This window comes from Nycticebus coucang, chromosome 1, assembly GCF_027406575.1.
Source record: "Nycticebus coucang isolate mNycCou1 chromosome 1, mNycCou1.pri, whole genome shotgun sequence".
Lineage (NCBI taxonomy): Eukaryota > Metazoa > Chordata > Mammalia > Primates > Lorisidae > Nycticebus > Nycticebus coucang.
This window is the reverse complement of record NC_069780.1, coordinates 132495031-132510486: the sequence shown is the minus strand read 5'-3', so window position 1 is coordinate 132510486 and position 15456 is coordinate 132495031. Positions and strand designations below refer to the sequence as shown.

Sequence of the window (15456 nt, the reverse complement as noted above, 5' to 3'; positions counted from 1 at the left end):
ATAGTGTAAAGTGAAGTCCCTGGCTGACTCTCTGAGGAGTGTGGGATTTTAAAAATAGAAGACTGGTTTAGTTTATTAACTTGCCTCCTCCAAATACTAGCCATATGACCTTGAGCAAGGTCTTACCTTATGTGGCTTATGTTGTCCAGCTGTAAAATGGGGATAATTCTTATAATCAGAACTGAATCAGTGAGTCTATATAAAGTGTATGAATTATTCCTGTTTTATTGGGCCTGGTATCTCTATCTGGCTGTCTTGAGACTGGCAACACGACGCTTCTAGAAGGGTGCTTTTTAAAATTTCAGAATATTACAGAAATTAACATATTTTGGTTACAAAATTTACTTTTGTATATTTTAAGTCAAAGTTATAAGTGTGCCCTTTACCCAGAATATATGCATAGCATCGGTTTATCCTACCTCTCCTACCGTCTCCTACCTTCTTTTTTTTTTTTTTTTTTGTAGAGACAGAGTCTCACTTTATGGCCCTCGGTAGAGTGCCGTGGCCTCACACAGCTCACAGCAACCTCCAACTCCTGGGCTTAAGCGATTCTCTTGCCTCAGCCTCCCGAGTAGCTGGGACTACAGGCTCCCGCCACAACGCCCGGCCATTTTTTGGTTGCAGTTTGGCCGGGGCCGAGTTTGAACCCGCCACCCTCGGTATATGGGGCCGGCGCCCTACTGACTGAGCCACAGGTGCCGCCCTCCTACCTTCTTGATTTCTTTTTTTGTTTTTGTTTTGAGACAGAGCCTCAAGCTGTCACCCTGGGTAGAGTACTGTGACATCACAGCTTACAGCAACGTCAAATTCCTGAGCTCAAGTGATTCTTTTGCCTCCACCTCCCAAGTAGCTGGGATCACAGGCGCCCGTCACAACACCTGGCTATTTTTTGGTTGCAGCCATCATTGTTGTTTGGTAGGCCCGGGCTGGATTCGAACCTGCCAGCTCAGGTGTATGTGACTGGTGCCTTAGCCGCTTGAGCCACAGGTGCTGAGCCCCTTCTTGATTTCTGTTGAGTTTTACTTCCAGATGTGCACTTAAGTGTTGCTCATCAATTTCCAATTTTGTGCTGAGAACATATGGTGTTTGTTTTTTCATTTTTGTGATACTTCATTTAGAAGAATGGTCTCCAGTTCCATCCAGATTGTTACAAAAGATACTAGATCACCATTTTTTTTTTAATGGCTGAGTAGTACTCTGTGGTATATACATATACCACATTTTATGAACCCATTCGTGTATTGATGAGACTTGGGTAGTTTCCACATCTTTGCAAATGTGAATTGTGCTGCTATAAATTTATCTTTTTGATAAATTTTTTTCCCCCTTTGGGTATATACCCAGTAGTGGGATTGCTGGATCAAAAAGTAGGTCTATTTTTTAGTTCTTTTTTTTGTTGTTGTTGTTGGCCAGGGCTGGGTTTGAACCCACCTCCGGCATATGGGACCAGCGCCCTACTCCTTGAGCCACAGGCGCCGCCCTATTTTTTAGTTCTTTGAGGTATCTCCATACTTCTTTCATAGAAGTTACACTAGTTTGCACTCCTACCAACAGTGAGTGAGTGTTCCTTTCTCTCCACATCCACACCAGCAGCTATTGCTTTGGGACTTTTTGATGTGAGCCATTCTCACTGGAGTTAGGTGATATCTTATTGTGGTTTTGATTTGCATTTCCCTCGTGATTGTACAAGTTAAACAGTTTTCTCATGTGTTTGTTGGCCGTTAGACTATCTTCATTGGAAAAGTTTCTGTTCATGTCTTTTTCCCACTTTCTAATGGGGTTGTCTGATTTTCTTTTCTTTTTTTTTTTAGAGACAGAGTCTCACTTTATCGCTCTCAATAGAATGCTCTGGCGTCCCAGCTTACAGCAACCTTCAACTCCTGGGCTTAGGTGATTCTCTTGCCTCAGTCTCCCGGGTAGCTGGGACTATAGGTGCCCACCACAATGCCCAGCTTTTTTTTTGTTGCAGTTTGGCTGGGGCCAGGTTCGAACCTGCCACCCTCAATATATGGGGCTGGCATAGGTACCACTGAGCCATAGGTACCACCCTCATTTTTTTTCTTGGTAAATTACTGGAGTTCTTTGTAGATTTCTGGTTATCAGATTTCTGGTTATCTAGATTATCAGTCCTTTATGGGATGTGTAGAATGCAAATATTTATTCTGTACATTGTCTGTTTACTGATTGTGTTTTTGGCTGTGCAGAAACTTCTAAATTTGATCAGATCCTGTTTGTTTATTTTTGTTGATGTTGTGATTGCTTTTGGGGTCTTGATAAATTTTTTCTTTAGGCCAGTAATCTGTAAGAGTCTTTTTGACATTTTCTTATAGAATTCTTATAGTTTCATGCCTTAGTTTTAAGTCTTTTATCCATTGTGAATTAATTTTCTTTTTTTTTTTTTTAGAAACAGAGTCTCACTTTGTTGTCTTCGGTAGAGTGCTGTGGCGTCACAGCTCATAGTAACCTCTAACTCTTGGGCTTAGGCGATTCTCTTGCTTCAGCCTCCCGAGTAGCTGGGACCACAGGAGCACACCACACAACACCTGGCTACTTTTTGTTGCAGTTTGGCAGGAGCCGGGTTTGAAGCCGCCACCCTCGGTACCTCAGTATATGGGGCCAGTGCCCTACCCACTGAGCCACAGGCGCCCCCCGTAATTTTTGTGAGTGGTGAGATCCTGTTTCAGTCTTTTACATGTGGCTGTCCAGTTTTCCTAGCACTGTTTACTGACTAGGAATTCTTTTCCCCAGGTATGTTTTTGTTTGCTTTATGAAATAGCAGATGGGAAGATGAGGATGGTTTCATCTCTGGGTTCTCTGTTTTGACCTATAGTTCTGTGTCTCTGTTTCTGTGTCAGTATCACACTGTTTTTGGTTACTAAAGCCTTTTATTTAGTTTTATTTTTTTATTTTTTTGCAGTTTTTGGCCAAGGCTAGGTTTGAACCCACCACCTCCAGTATATGGGGCTGGTGCCTTACTCCTTTGAGTCACAGGTGCTGCCCAATATTTTTTTTGTTGTTGTTGTTGCAGTTTTTGGCCAGGGCCGAGTTTGAACCTGCCACCTCTGGTATATGGGGCCTGTGCCACTAAAGCCTTTTAGTATAACTTTAAGTCTGGTAAAGTGATGCTTCCTGATTTGTGCTTATTATGTGAGGTTGTGTGGCCATTTGTGGTCTTTTCTTGTTCCATATAAAGCATAGAACTGTTTTTCCTCCAGATCTGCTAACAATGATATTGGAGTTTTAATGGGGATTGCATTGAACCTGTAAATCACTTTGGGTAGTATAGCCACAGAATGGTGGTTTTTAACCAAAAAAGTGGCGGGGGCATGTGAGAGCCAGGGCTCCAGTGTAACTGTGGACTTAAGTAAGCAGGAACTACACATTTCCTGAGGGTGAGTGTTGGTAATTTTTCCATATTGCTTAAGCCAGATGGGGGTCCAGATTCACCAAGTGTGTTTTGCTTCAACTAAGGTGAATCCATGACTAGGCAGCTAGCTAATTTTTTCTGAAGGCTGATCATTCTTCTACTTCCTGGTTGGAAATGAGCCAAGAATTATACGATCAATGGTTTAAGTCCATTTAACCAAGTTGTTGTCTCTTTTTTTTTTTTTTGTGGTTTTTGGCTGGGGCTGGGTTTGAACCCGCCACCTACGGCATATGGGACCAGCGCCCTACTCCTTGAGCCACAGGCGCCGCCCAAGTTGTTGTCTCTTAATGATTAGTTTGGAGCTTTTGTATTAAGAGCAATATGTGGAGTTCTCAGGATTACTTAACAGGGAAGAACAGTGGCTCTGGTAATCTGGGGAGATTGTGCCTCTTGTCTGGTAGGAGTTGACTGAACCACAAGGGACATTGTGTACACAGCTCTAAGAAGGAGGTACTGTTTTCTACCTTTTTCTGCCAGTTTAATTTCAAATAATGCTGATAATGACACACTTAGTATATATGTCAAGTGCTGTTCTAATCACTTCCTATGAATTGCCGAATGTAATCCTCATAATACCCCTTTGAACTTGGTGATATTATTCCTATTTTACAGATTGGAAACTGAGGTACAGAGAGATTACTCAACTAGCCCAAGGTACAGCTAGTAAGCGGCAGAGGGAAGGATTTGGACCCAGGCAATGTTGCTTCAGGTTTTGTTACCACCGTCCCTGTTGAATACAAGCTAGAAAGTCAACTTTTGGTCCTTGGTACTCGGGGTAAAGCATTTCACCATTTTATTAGTTTCTTGTTTGTTCCTACCATAACAAATGACCAATAATCAACTCAGTCTACGCCATTAAATTTGGGAAAAGGAAGAATTTTAGACATCCTAAATTTTTTGGCACAGTGACTGGCTAATCTTGAACAGTGTATGCATTGTCAGGGAGAGTTAGATGAGTTAGTCAGATGAGTTAGTGGGACTGAGTGGTGTCTGCTATTAAATTGGTCTCACCAAAAGCTGAGTCCTCACCACAGCTGAGAACTCAGCACAAAAACAGATGAAAGAAACAAAGGAAGGATGTGGCTGATATCAAAGTAAGGATCTGGAAGCATCAGAAGGCAGATGAAACATGGTGGGCACTAACCTAGGGAGAGAAAGAACACAATAAGCATCACAGTTGAGTAGCAAGTAACTTGTAGTGAGAGTTTGCATCTGCTCTCAGTGACTTACGGTGTGTTCAGCTCCTTCCAAATAAGGGAACTTGGAAGTGTGTGATCCTTTTGGACCAATTTCTACCACATTTATATTACAGCCCCTGTAGGTTTGGCCAACAGTGAAGCAGAAAATAGTCTCATTTAGAAGTATTGGACTTAATGACTGAGACATTAATTGGACTGAGTGACTGAGACGTACGTTGATTCCAAACACGATTTCTTTAGCAACAGGATTTTCTGAAATAAACCCATAACTCATTTATGAATATCCACTTTCTGGTTTTTGCTTTGACTGATAGAAAACAAAGAAGCCAAGTTAGGACTTCCCTTCAGAAGTTATGAAAGGCTCAACCATTCTTTTCAGTGTATTTATTTCCCCATTTCTGCCTGTATTGTTCTTGTCTACTTTTATTTTCCCTTTACCCTTTTTTTTTTTTTACTTTGTTTATACTTGTAAATCTTTTTCTCTAGCAGATCTCTGTAAACCTCCTCAAATATTTTTAGGAAGGAAGTGAGCTATAATTAGAGTGTTTATTAAACAAGTGAACACCTGGCTGCCTTTTTGGTGGAAGACACGGCTCAGTGGCCCAGAGCCCGGCTTTCTCTGTCGTTTGCTACCACTTGGCTCTGTTTCCTCTCTGAACTGAAGTAATGACATTGTAGTACTTATCTGGTGGGTTTATGAGAACGAAATGGGATACCAGATTTCAGGTCCTTAGCCCAGAACCTGGCATAAAGAGAGTGCTCAGTGAATGAAGAAGGAAGCGTCCTGTGGTAAGAAGATAGCAGATGGGAATGCGTGCATGTGAGATCAACCTGTGGGACGCGACCCCTTTGGGGGTCGAACAACCCTTTCACAGGGGTTGCCTAAGACCATGGGAAAACACATATTTCCGATGGTCTTAGGAACCAAGACACTGTGCCTCTATCCATCTCCAGGTGGGTCCGCCCACATGCAGAGACACCCAAATACGAGTACCCGGAACTGTAGTAAAGGGTGGCGGCATTAGAAAGGTTGAGAACCACTGCGAGGAAAGGAGAGCAGAGTGCGTGGAGGATCTTTACTGCCATGGAAGGCAAGAATTCTGTAGTCTAGAGGTGTCCAGCCTGTGGCCCTTGAGCTGCATACTGATTTTGTGAGGCCTTTTCTGCCTTCTGTTGTGTCATGAAATGTAAGCACAGACCTTTTTTTTTTTCTTTTCTTTTTTCTAATCAACTTTTGTTAGTGTTTGTGTTTTTACTATGTGGCCCAAGTCAACTCTTATTTTTGCAAAGTACAGCAAAGACAAAAAAAAAAAAAAGGTTGGACACCCCCAGCTTGAAGAAGCAGCAACAATGGAGCCTTTTCTGCTCCTTCCTCCTCAGCCTTTCTTCTGTCCTATGCTGACTAAGCTGTGCGTGCCTTTCTTGCTATCTCTCTCCCTGCATTTGCTTCACCCATCTGGAGCCTGTGCTAGTAAGCTCAGCCCTCTACTAACTCCAGCAGAATTGTAGGAAAGGCTCAAAACTTACAACACTGGTGACCAAGACTATTCTGGGAGACGGATTCTTCATTAAAATTTTACGGCTTGGAGAAGCTTGAATCCTATGTACTCAATTTTGATATGAGGACAATTAATGACAATTAAGGTTATGGGGGGGGAAGCAGAAAGAGGGACGGAGGGAGGGGGGTGGGGCCTTGGTGTGTGTCACACTTTATGGGGGCAAGACATGATTGCAAGAGGGACTTTACCTAACAATTGCAATCAGTGTAACCTGGCTTATTGTACCCTCAATGAATCCCCAACAATAAAAATAATAATAATAAAAAAAAATTTTTACGGCTTGGTTTCCTTTCTCTTCTGCTTTATTTACTACCTTCTGTTATACATAAACTTTTGAAGTCTGAACAGCAAACAGCTGTTAACATTGCGATTGGAGAACCGCAATTTAAAATAAACTGGTTGGTTTATGATGACATGGAGAAATATAAGTAAAATAAGTAAAAATGAAGTGAAAAGGCTGGATACGCTGAAGGGAAGTTAGAACTTAGATTGTATGGGGGAAAAGACTGGGCAGAAATGTGTCACATTGTTAACAGTTGTTTAGATAGAATGTTTCCTGTTCTGTAGTCTTCATTTTCCCCAAAGAGACCAGTAATCATACTAAAATAAAAAACACATTAGTTTCTACATTATCCCTTTTGATTGTGAGAGGTGAAGTTCTTCCCCATCTGGACTTGACTGGCTAAGCTAACATGTTCTCAGGTAGACCTTCCTGGGGTGATGAAATGAATTGCAGAGGGTCATCTTACTGACCTTGCTTTTCTGCTACCTTTTTACCTGAGCCCATGAGCTCCGTATCACCATCTGTGACTCTGTGTGTACAGAGGAATGTGAGTTTTCCATGCATGCTGGGGTTAGAAGTTGGAGGATGGACTGAGTTTGAACTGGAAAATTTTGGATAACTTCACGGATCAGGTTCAGAGCAGGTTTTCCCATGGTCTGTGCCAATATCCTCTCTGGATGCCCTCAAGTCATAAGATTAGAGTGTGATGGCTCAGTTCTGGGTTTCCTTCATCACCATCCAGTCATTTTCAATGAGCAGAATTTCGGTCAGCTGGCACATTACCAGCAAGGGCCAAATTAGACATAATTGCACATCAGTTTAACTTTAAGGTCTGTGGCTTAATGTGCTCTGCAGAAGCATGCCAGGCCTGGAGCTTTGTTTTCCCTGGGAATAGCGTGCCCCAGAAGAAAGGTTACAGTATAATTCATCATCCAAGCCCAGACACCTAGGAAAGGGGGATTTTCTATTACTTATTCTAAGGCACCAGTGTAAATTGGGCCAGATCTGGGCCAACCCAGACATATGGTTATCCTGCCCATAAGAATGAGTTTTTCTCTGTTCTGTGCAATGAGAGTCACTTTCTTAAACACTCTTTACAGCAACCTTTGGAGGAGAGGGGAAACCAAAACAGTTGCAAAGGATGCTAAGGCATTCCAGAAAAGGGGGAAGCAGGGTATCTTTTCAGGAAAGTTGAGCTAAAAATAGAACACTGCCATTCAACAGTGGCTTGGGCTCTTCACACACTGGGGCTTGTGCCATTGTTCTTTTTTTCTCAGCATTCCTTGTGAGTCTTGGCTCCTTTTTCTGTTTGTTATAAAGGAAGCAGTCTGTGTACTGAGTCTGCTGGGTGAAGCCCCTTTAATACGCCAAGGGAACTGGACAAGGGGATCACTAAGGCCCCTTCCAGCTCTCCCAGCCTGTGATTTTATAATAGATAACGTAAGGCCTGTGTGGCATGGGTAATGAGGAGGGACAAGTGGGGGCCCTTCTTGCTGAAAGGACAGGGCCCTTGCCCCTCTGTCTCTGGCTGTCACATACTCAATGGCAGGCTCTTCACTGAGCCAAGGAGCCAAGGGGGAAAACCATGGAGTGCGGGAGTGTAGGCCTTTACCGGAAAGCTTGTTGTGTGGTGGTGTGATCAGTGTGCGATGGGGGTGGGCACTGAGGGGAAGAGAAAGTAACAGAGTGAAGCCTGTAGGTCGGGGTTTCTCAACATTAGACATTTTCGACTGGGCAATTCTTGGTTGTGGGGGGCTGATCGGTGTATTATCTCTGGCACACTTGATTCCTGTTGAACCCCCTTCATTTGTAACAAAACAAAATGTCTCCAAACATTGCCAAAGGTCCCCAGTTAGGAACCACTCTAGGTAAAGAAACGAAATTGTTTTCTGGACATTTCATTTTGTGTGGCTGTGTTTTGTCTGGCCAAGCTCCCACTTTCAGCCTTTATAATGCCATTTACTGGACCAATTAGTGTTTGTGACAGTGGGTGGTGATTTAAAATGAAATACCCTCACTTTCATGGTCTCGGATTTGGCTTTGAAATAAAGTGAACTGAGCTCTCCCCACCACCCTTCAAGAGTGCATGAATAATGAGTTTTTTTTTTCCCTGCTGGGAATGGGATTATGCTTGTTCCCACCCTTAAAAACTATTTTTTCCCCAAATTTCTACCATGACTGGTGCTCCAGGTTTTATCCTTACAAAAATGTTCAATTTTACATAAGGGTTCTCTGGAGCAGTGCTTCCCACACTTGAATGTACGTATACGTGTGAGGATTTGGTTAAACTGCGGATTCTGCTCCAGCAGATCTGGACTGGGCCCCGAGACTTTGCATGTCTAACAAGCTCCCAGGTGACACCGGACTATAGGCTACACTTCAAGTAGTGAGCTCAAGTAACGATGAACTCTTGACAAGTAAAAGAAAATTGGCAGATATGTCCGAGAGGATGATGTAATGCTCTGGGCAGGGGCAGCTTGAGGCTTTCAGCAATCTGTCCTTGCAGGGGGGTGGTGGGGTGGGGGGTGGTGGTGGTGGTGGTGGTGGGGTGTGTGTGTGTGTGTGTGTGTTAGTGGTGACCCCTGAGCTTGTCTGCAGTCTTGTAGGCAGCCAGGCAGTGGGAGGACCAGTGCTTGCAATAACTTACTTGGCACTGGGAGGAGCAGTTTGACGGGGCAGCCTGAGACAGATGGCTGCACCCACCCTTCTGTATGGGCACTGAAGGGCAGGCCAGCTCCAGAAAGGCAGCAAATTGGACTGTTTTAGACTCTGAGCTATTTGCTGGCTCTTTGAATTTCAGCACAAATTCACAGAGGAGAGCCAGCCCCTTTGAAGGGCGTGGCAGACTGCATTAGTTGCTCAGCTCTGCAGGGGTGACGGGTAGCCGGGCACCTGCTCCCCTAGCTTGGGGCTCTCCCAGAGTAATGGGTGACATGAGGAGCAGTTTGTGCTGCTCTTGATGCCCTGAAGCCTTTGTTGCTGCAGGTCTGCTGGGTACCAGGAAGGGAGAGGGTGTGGGGTTGTGGCAAGAGTGAAGTGAGTAAAGTGTTTAATTGTGATGCAAAGGAATGTATGGAGCCCAGGCACCCGCTGTTCTGTGCTGGGAATTGGCTTTGGATTTTAATCTACAAAGTGCAGCAGTGTCTATACATTGCTTATTTAACATAAAAGAAGAAGTAAAAAAAGGCCATGCTAGAAAAAAACCTGAAAAGAAAAATCGTAAATCTTTAATCTTACTACCCCAGGGTAATCACTGTGAGCAGGCAGGCATATTTTTTTCTAGTTTGTATTCCTTTCTGTATTTTTTTTTTTTTTTAAGACAGTCTCCAGCTGTCACCCTGGGTAGAGTGTCATGTTGTCATAGCTCACAGCAACCTCCAACCCAGGCTCAAGCAATCCTTTTGCCTCAGTTTTTCTATTTTTAGTAGAGTTGGGGTCTCACTTTTTCTCAGGCTGGTCTTGAACCTGTGAGCTCAGGCAATCCACTTGCCTCAGCTTCCCAGAGCGCTAGGATTACAAGCGCAAGCCACCATATTTATTTATTTAATTTTTTGAGACAATCTCACTTTGTCATCATAGCTCACAGCAACCTCAAACTCTTGGGCTACAGCGATTCTCTTGCCTCAGCCTCCTAAGTAGATTGGGACTACTGGTGCCCGCCACAACGGCTGGCTATTTCTAGAGACAGGGTCTCACTCTTGCTCAGGCTGGTCTCAAACCTGTGAGCTCAGGCAATCCACCTGCCATGGCTTCCCAGAGTGTTAGGATTACAGGCGTTAGCCACCGTGCCCTGGCCCATCCTTTCTGTATTTTTAAAAAATACATATCTGGCTGTGAGCTATGACGCCATGGCACTCTACCCAGGGGGCAACAGCTTGGGACTTAAAAAAAAAAAAATCTGTTAAAATTAGCATTCCCATCACACTGATATAGAGTGTTGTACTTGCACCCTATAATTTTTTGAAATGACAATGTTAGCCTATGGAAATCTTTGTGGCAGAGGGGGCTCAAGAGATCCTGATCAAATCTTCAACCTCAAATTCATCAAGTATTTTCATTTGAATGTATTTGCTCCAGCTGAATGAAAAGAAACCCTCCACCCCTCTCCCCATTCACTTGTGACTATTTTATTTGCATAGAATTTTAGGGCATTTTTTACAGAAAAGTAAACGGCTGTGGTCTGTGGGGAAAGACAGGAGTTATAGTGGTTTAAAGACTAATTTGAGGTCTTAGTTGAGACCTCAGTGTCATTGGTCTTTCATTTATTTATTTATTTTGTTTTTGAGACAGAGTCTTACTCTGTCATCCTGGGCAGAGTGCCCCAGTGCCGTGGCATCGTACATAGCTCACACCAACCTCAAACTCTTGGGCTTCAGCAATCCTCTTGCCTCAGCCTCCCAAGTAGCTAGATATACAGGTGTCTGCCACAACGTCCGGCTAGTTTTTTTAATTTTTGTTGAGAAGGGGATCTCGCTTTTGCTCAGGCTGGTCTCAAACTCCAGAGCTCTGATGGTCCATCCCCTTGGGCCTCCCAGAGTGCTAGGATTACAGCCGTGAGCCACTGCACCCAGCCTGGACTTCTCTTTATAGCCAAAAATAGTAGAATTTGGGGTGTGAAAAATGTAGGCAGATCTATAGACACTGTTCAGTTTTATATTTACTAGGTGACATATCACCCCAAAGCTTAGTGGAATACAACCCCCATACTCTTAGCCTCACATATTCTTTGGGTTGGGAATTCAAACAGACACAGTGGGAATGGTTTGTCTGTGCTCCATTCACTGGACCAATTCACGAGCCTCAGATGGAAAGACTCAAACTTTTAAAATATAAGAGTTAATTTGGTTACTTTATAAATATAAAAATATAAAATATTTTATATTAAAGTATGAAATATAAGTTAATTTGGTGAACATCTCCTGGGCTGTCATTGAACCAACCTTTCCTTGTATTTTATTTTGTGAACAGGTAGGGCAGGTGTGGAATGTGCACAGGTAGGCACTGGTCTGTTTGGTGTGCTCCATAGTTGCCACATTTAAGGAAATCTGTCTTGTTTTTTTGATTCTCTTGCTGTTAAGGGACAGGCTGTCTCCTCCTTGGTGGCAGCACAGTTCCTGGAATGTGTGGCAATTTCAAATGGTGTTCTTATAATGGCTTTAGTAGAAGTTAAGAGTAGACATGCTCATGTTGGGCTGAACCATTTAAGCTTGTATTATCTCCCAAATGGAATAAACTGTATTCATATAATCAGATTGAGGAAATTTAGTGAACTTAGAAAAAAAAATTATAGCTTTAATCAAATTCAGATTGGTCTAATTCTGGAGGTAATATGCTGGGGTGGGTTTTTTTAGAGCACCCTGTTCCCTCAAGCTAGTAGACAGGGGGGAAGGTCAGGTGGGGATCTAGATCTGTATTTTAAAGGCATGAGTCTTCTACTTCCTGTAGTGTGTAGTAACGGGATCATGTCTCATGTTTCAAACAATTGTTATTTTAATTGGTCTCATAATAGGTAGTTAGAGTAACATCACTGTGTCCGGGCCTGAGCTGTGCTGTGGCCTGGCAGTGATACTTCCAGCCCTTATGGCATTTACCATCTGTGGGACAGACAGAAACGTAATACACAATAAGGGCCTAGGAGAGGACTGGCTCACGGCAACTTTGAGGACACTTGGCTGGATCCTCTCTTTGCCCCTTCTGATCCACTGTGCTTGGTGCCCTGGGAGGCGGACCATTACGGATCCCATGTGGGGTCCCTCATCCCCTGGCTTTTGGGAAATATAAGCCAGGGCATTTTCCCTGCTCCCGCCTTGCCCAGGCTGACAAGCAGTGGTGGTGCAGAGAGCCTCTGCTGAAAGCCATAGCTCCTGTAGGGTGATCCCCTCCATGACTGCTGCTGGATTCTGGTAATGAATCCTCCTCAAAAAATTGCAACCACTTAAATTTTAAAAAGGCACAAAAACTGTCTTGCTCCTGCAGATCTAGGGGAGGTGATGACTGTCTGCGAGTTCCCAGGTACCCTTCAATCCTTCTAGTTTCCCTTGTTCAGAGGTTCTCAACCTGTGGGTTGTGACCCCTTTGGGGGTCGAATGACCCTTTCACAGGGGTTGCCTAAGACCATCCTGCATATCAGATATATATATATATATATATTTTTTTTTTTTAGAGACAGAGTTTAACTTTATCACCCTTGATAGAGTGCTGTAGCGTCACAGCTCACAGCAACCTCCAACTCCTGGGCCTAGGTGATTCTCTTGCCTCAGCCTCCCGAGTAGCTGGGACTATAGGCACCCGCCACAAAGCCTGGCTGTTTTTTTTGTTGCAGTTAGGCCAGGGCCGGGCTTAAACCCCCCACCCTTGGTATATGGGGCCAGCGCCCTACCCACTGAGCCACAGGCGCCACCCAGCATATCAGATGTTTACATTACGATTCAGTAGCAAAATTAAAGTTATGAAGTAGCAACGAAAATAATTTTATGGTTGGGGGTCATCACAACATGAGGAACTGTATTAAAAGGTTGCAGTGTAAGGAAGGTTGAGAACCACTGCCTTAACTTGTTTGTGTCTTGGTAAATAGTTCTGTCATTAAACTCACTTAGACCATTTGAGTGAAACGGTCTTCTTGTCTGCGCAGACCCTGGCTAGTTAGATAATAGACCATTTTACAAATGAGGAAGTTGCAGTGTAGATCAGTGGAGTATCAGAACTGGGTTTCAATCCACAGTATTTTATGGCACAGCCTGATCCTTAACTTCAGTGCTTTGCTATTTGCCTGCTGCGCCGGGGGGTTCTCAGTTATGCTCACATTGAGAAGAAACATGAGGAAAAGGTTCCTTACATGTTAGATGTAGCTCTGAAGTCAAGAGGCTGAAAAGCAAACTATTATAGCTATTAAATATTTTAGTAAATATCCTTCCAATCAACTTCTTTGGCTCAGAAATTGTTGTTACTTTCTCTGAATTGCCGTTAGAATCATTTTATAAGCCAGGCGAGAAAAAATAATCAAGCCTTAATTTTCCCACTTATTCTGTGGGTTTGGCCCAGGTTGACTACTGGTTGTTTGCAAACCTCTGATCCATCTTGAGTGCCTTGTTTAAGGATATTTAAAAGAAATGCATCCTTGAGTTGAAGGGCATTCCAAAGAGACATTTAAAGATGTGCTCAGGAATGGCTGCCAAGTCAAAATGAACATCGTGCTTTGGGGGCTATTTTGAAGGTTAGAGTATTTATTTCTGTGTGTGATCTCTTGACTTACAAATACTGGCACCTGGTCATGTTTCCTGAGTCTCACCTGAGTGCAGTCCTGACCTTGTATTCCATTCCTTGACCTGCAGAGGCTGGCCAGGGTAATAGTGTTTGAGGTCATGCTGTGCCTTCTAACCAGAGCTGTCTCGAGGCAACATAGCCTAAGGGTTAAGGGCTGCACTGTGCCAACCCAGAGCCCACAGATGACCACTCACTGTCCTTGGGCTCTGAGCCTTGGTTTCCTCATTCGGTAAGTAGGCACTTATAGAATCTAACTTCCGCAGGTTTTGTGAAGATTTAATTAGTCGTGTAAGGGGGCTTAGAACGGTGTTTTCCTTCCCTCCCTCCCTCCCTCCCTTCCTTCCTTTCTGTCTTCCTTCCTGCCTTCCTTCCTTCCTTTCTGTCTTCCTTCCTGCCTTCCTTCCTTCCTTTCTGTCTTCCTTCCTGCCTTCCTTCCTTCCTTTCTGTCTTCCTTCCTGCCTTCCTTCCTTCCTTTCTGTCTTCCTTCCTTCCTTTCTGCCTTTCTTTCTTTCCTTCTCTCATTATGTCACCCTGGGTAGAGTGCTGTGGTGTCATAGCTCACAGCAACCTCCAACTCCTGGGCTTAAGCGATTCTCTTGCCTCAGCCTCCCAAGTAGCTGGGATTACAGGCTCCTGCCACAACCCTGGCTATTTTTTGGTTGTAGTTGTCATTATTGTTTGGCAGGCCCTGGCTGGATTCGAACCCGCCAGCTCCTGTGTATGTGGCTGGCGCCCTAGCTGCTGAGCTATAGGCACCAAGCCAGAACACTGTTTTTCAACCTTGTTTATCTCACGGCACATTTGAACCTATAGTTAACTTCCGTGGCACACTTAAATTATGTTGATTAAAAAAAAAGTCAAAAATTATACTTACTGTGCTTTGAACTGCTTTCAAAAATAATGATCTTTAAAAATTTTCACAGCACACCTGAAATCCTCTCATGGCGCATCAGTTGAAAATCACTGGCTTAGAAGAATGCCTAGCACAACTGTAAGGGGTCAGCAGTAGTTAAAATGCCTTTGGTTTTGTTCCTGTATCATCCTCCTCCTCCCTTTGGTTTTTCCTTTTTCTGTGTAATCACATTCCTCTGTAGGTTTGTCTGTCACATTGCAGGAAATTGTTTACCCCCCAGAAAAAAATGTAGAAATGACCAGATACTTCTTTGGAATTAGTCACTACCATTTATGATGGGCTGAACTGTTGCAGACAAGTGTCCCTGTAGCATCAGCTACATAAAAACGACAGAAAAATGAAAGAAATTTTGCGTTAAGAAAGCAAAGATGAGAAGGCCCCAGTGACATCAGTCAAGTCTGCATGGTGACTAGGATTTGCAGCAGATGAGCACAGTGGAATGAAGTTCAGGCCCTTGAGGAGTTGGTCAGTAGCACCTCGCTCTCCCTGCTATAACATCACTAACCAGGAAAAGTTGTTCTGCCCACAAAATTGGGGTGGGGACCCTATACCAGGATGGGGAATATCCGTGGGAAAAAGGGAAGGAACTGACACGCAACCGGGACCCAAGGCCTGAATCACTTACAGATGAAGCTGGTGAACCCATATGATTCTCTCCTGACCCTGTTGAGACATTAGCAGAAAGTTGTTAGAGGCAGGAAGAAGCTATAAAAGGGAATATACCTAATTCTGTTTCTCAGTTTTTCTGTGGAAGATGTAATTCTCTTCTTGTCCTTCCAAGTAAAATGAGAACCTATGGTATGATCCTTTTT

The 15456-nt window shown here is 43.7% G+C and overlaps 1 protein-coding gene across 3 annotated transcripts in view; it reads left to right on the top strand.

The window, feature by feature from the left end:
- IQGAP2 (IQ motif containing GTPase activating protein 2) overlaps positions 1 to 15456 on the top strand; it is a 362038-nt gene that overhangs the window by 16501 nt on the left and 330081 nt on the right. The gene's annotated exons all lie outside the window — the stretch shown is intronic.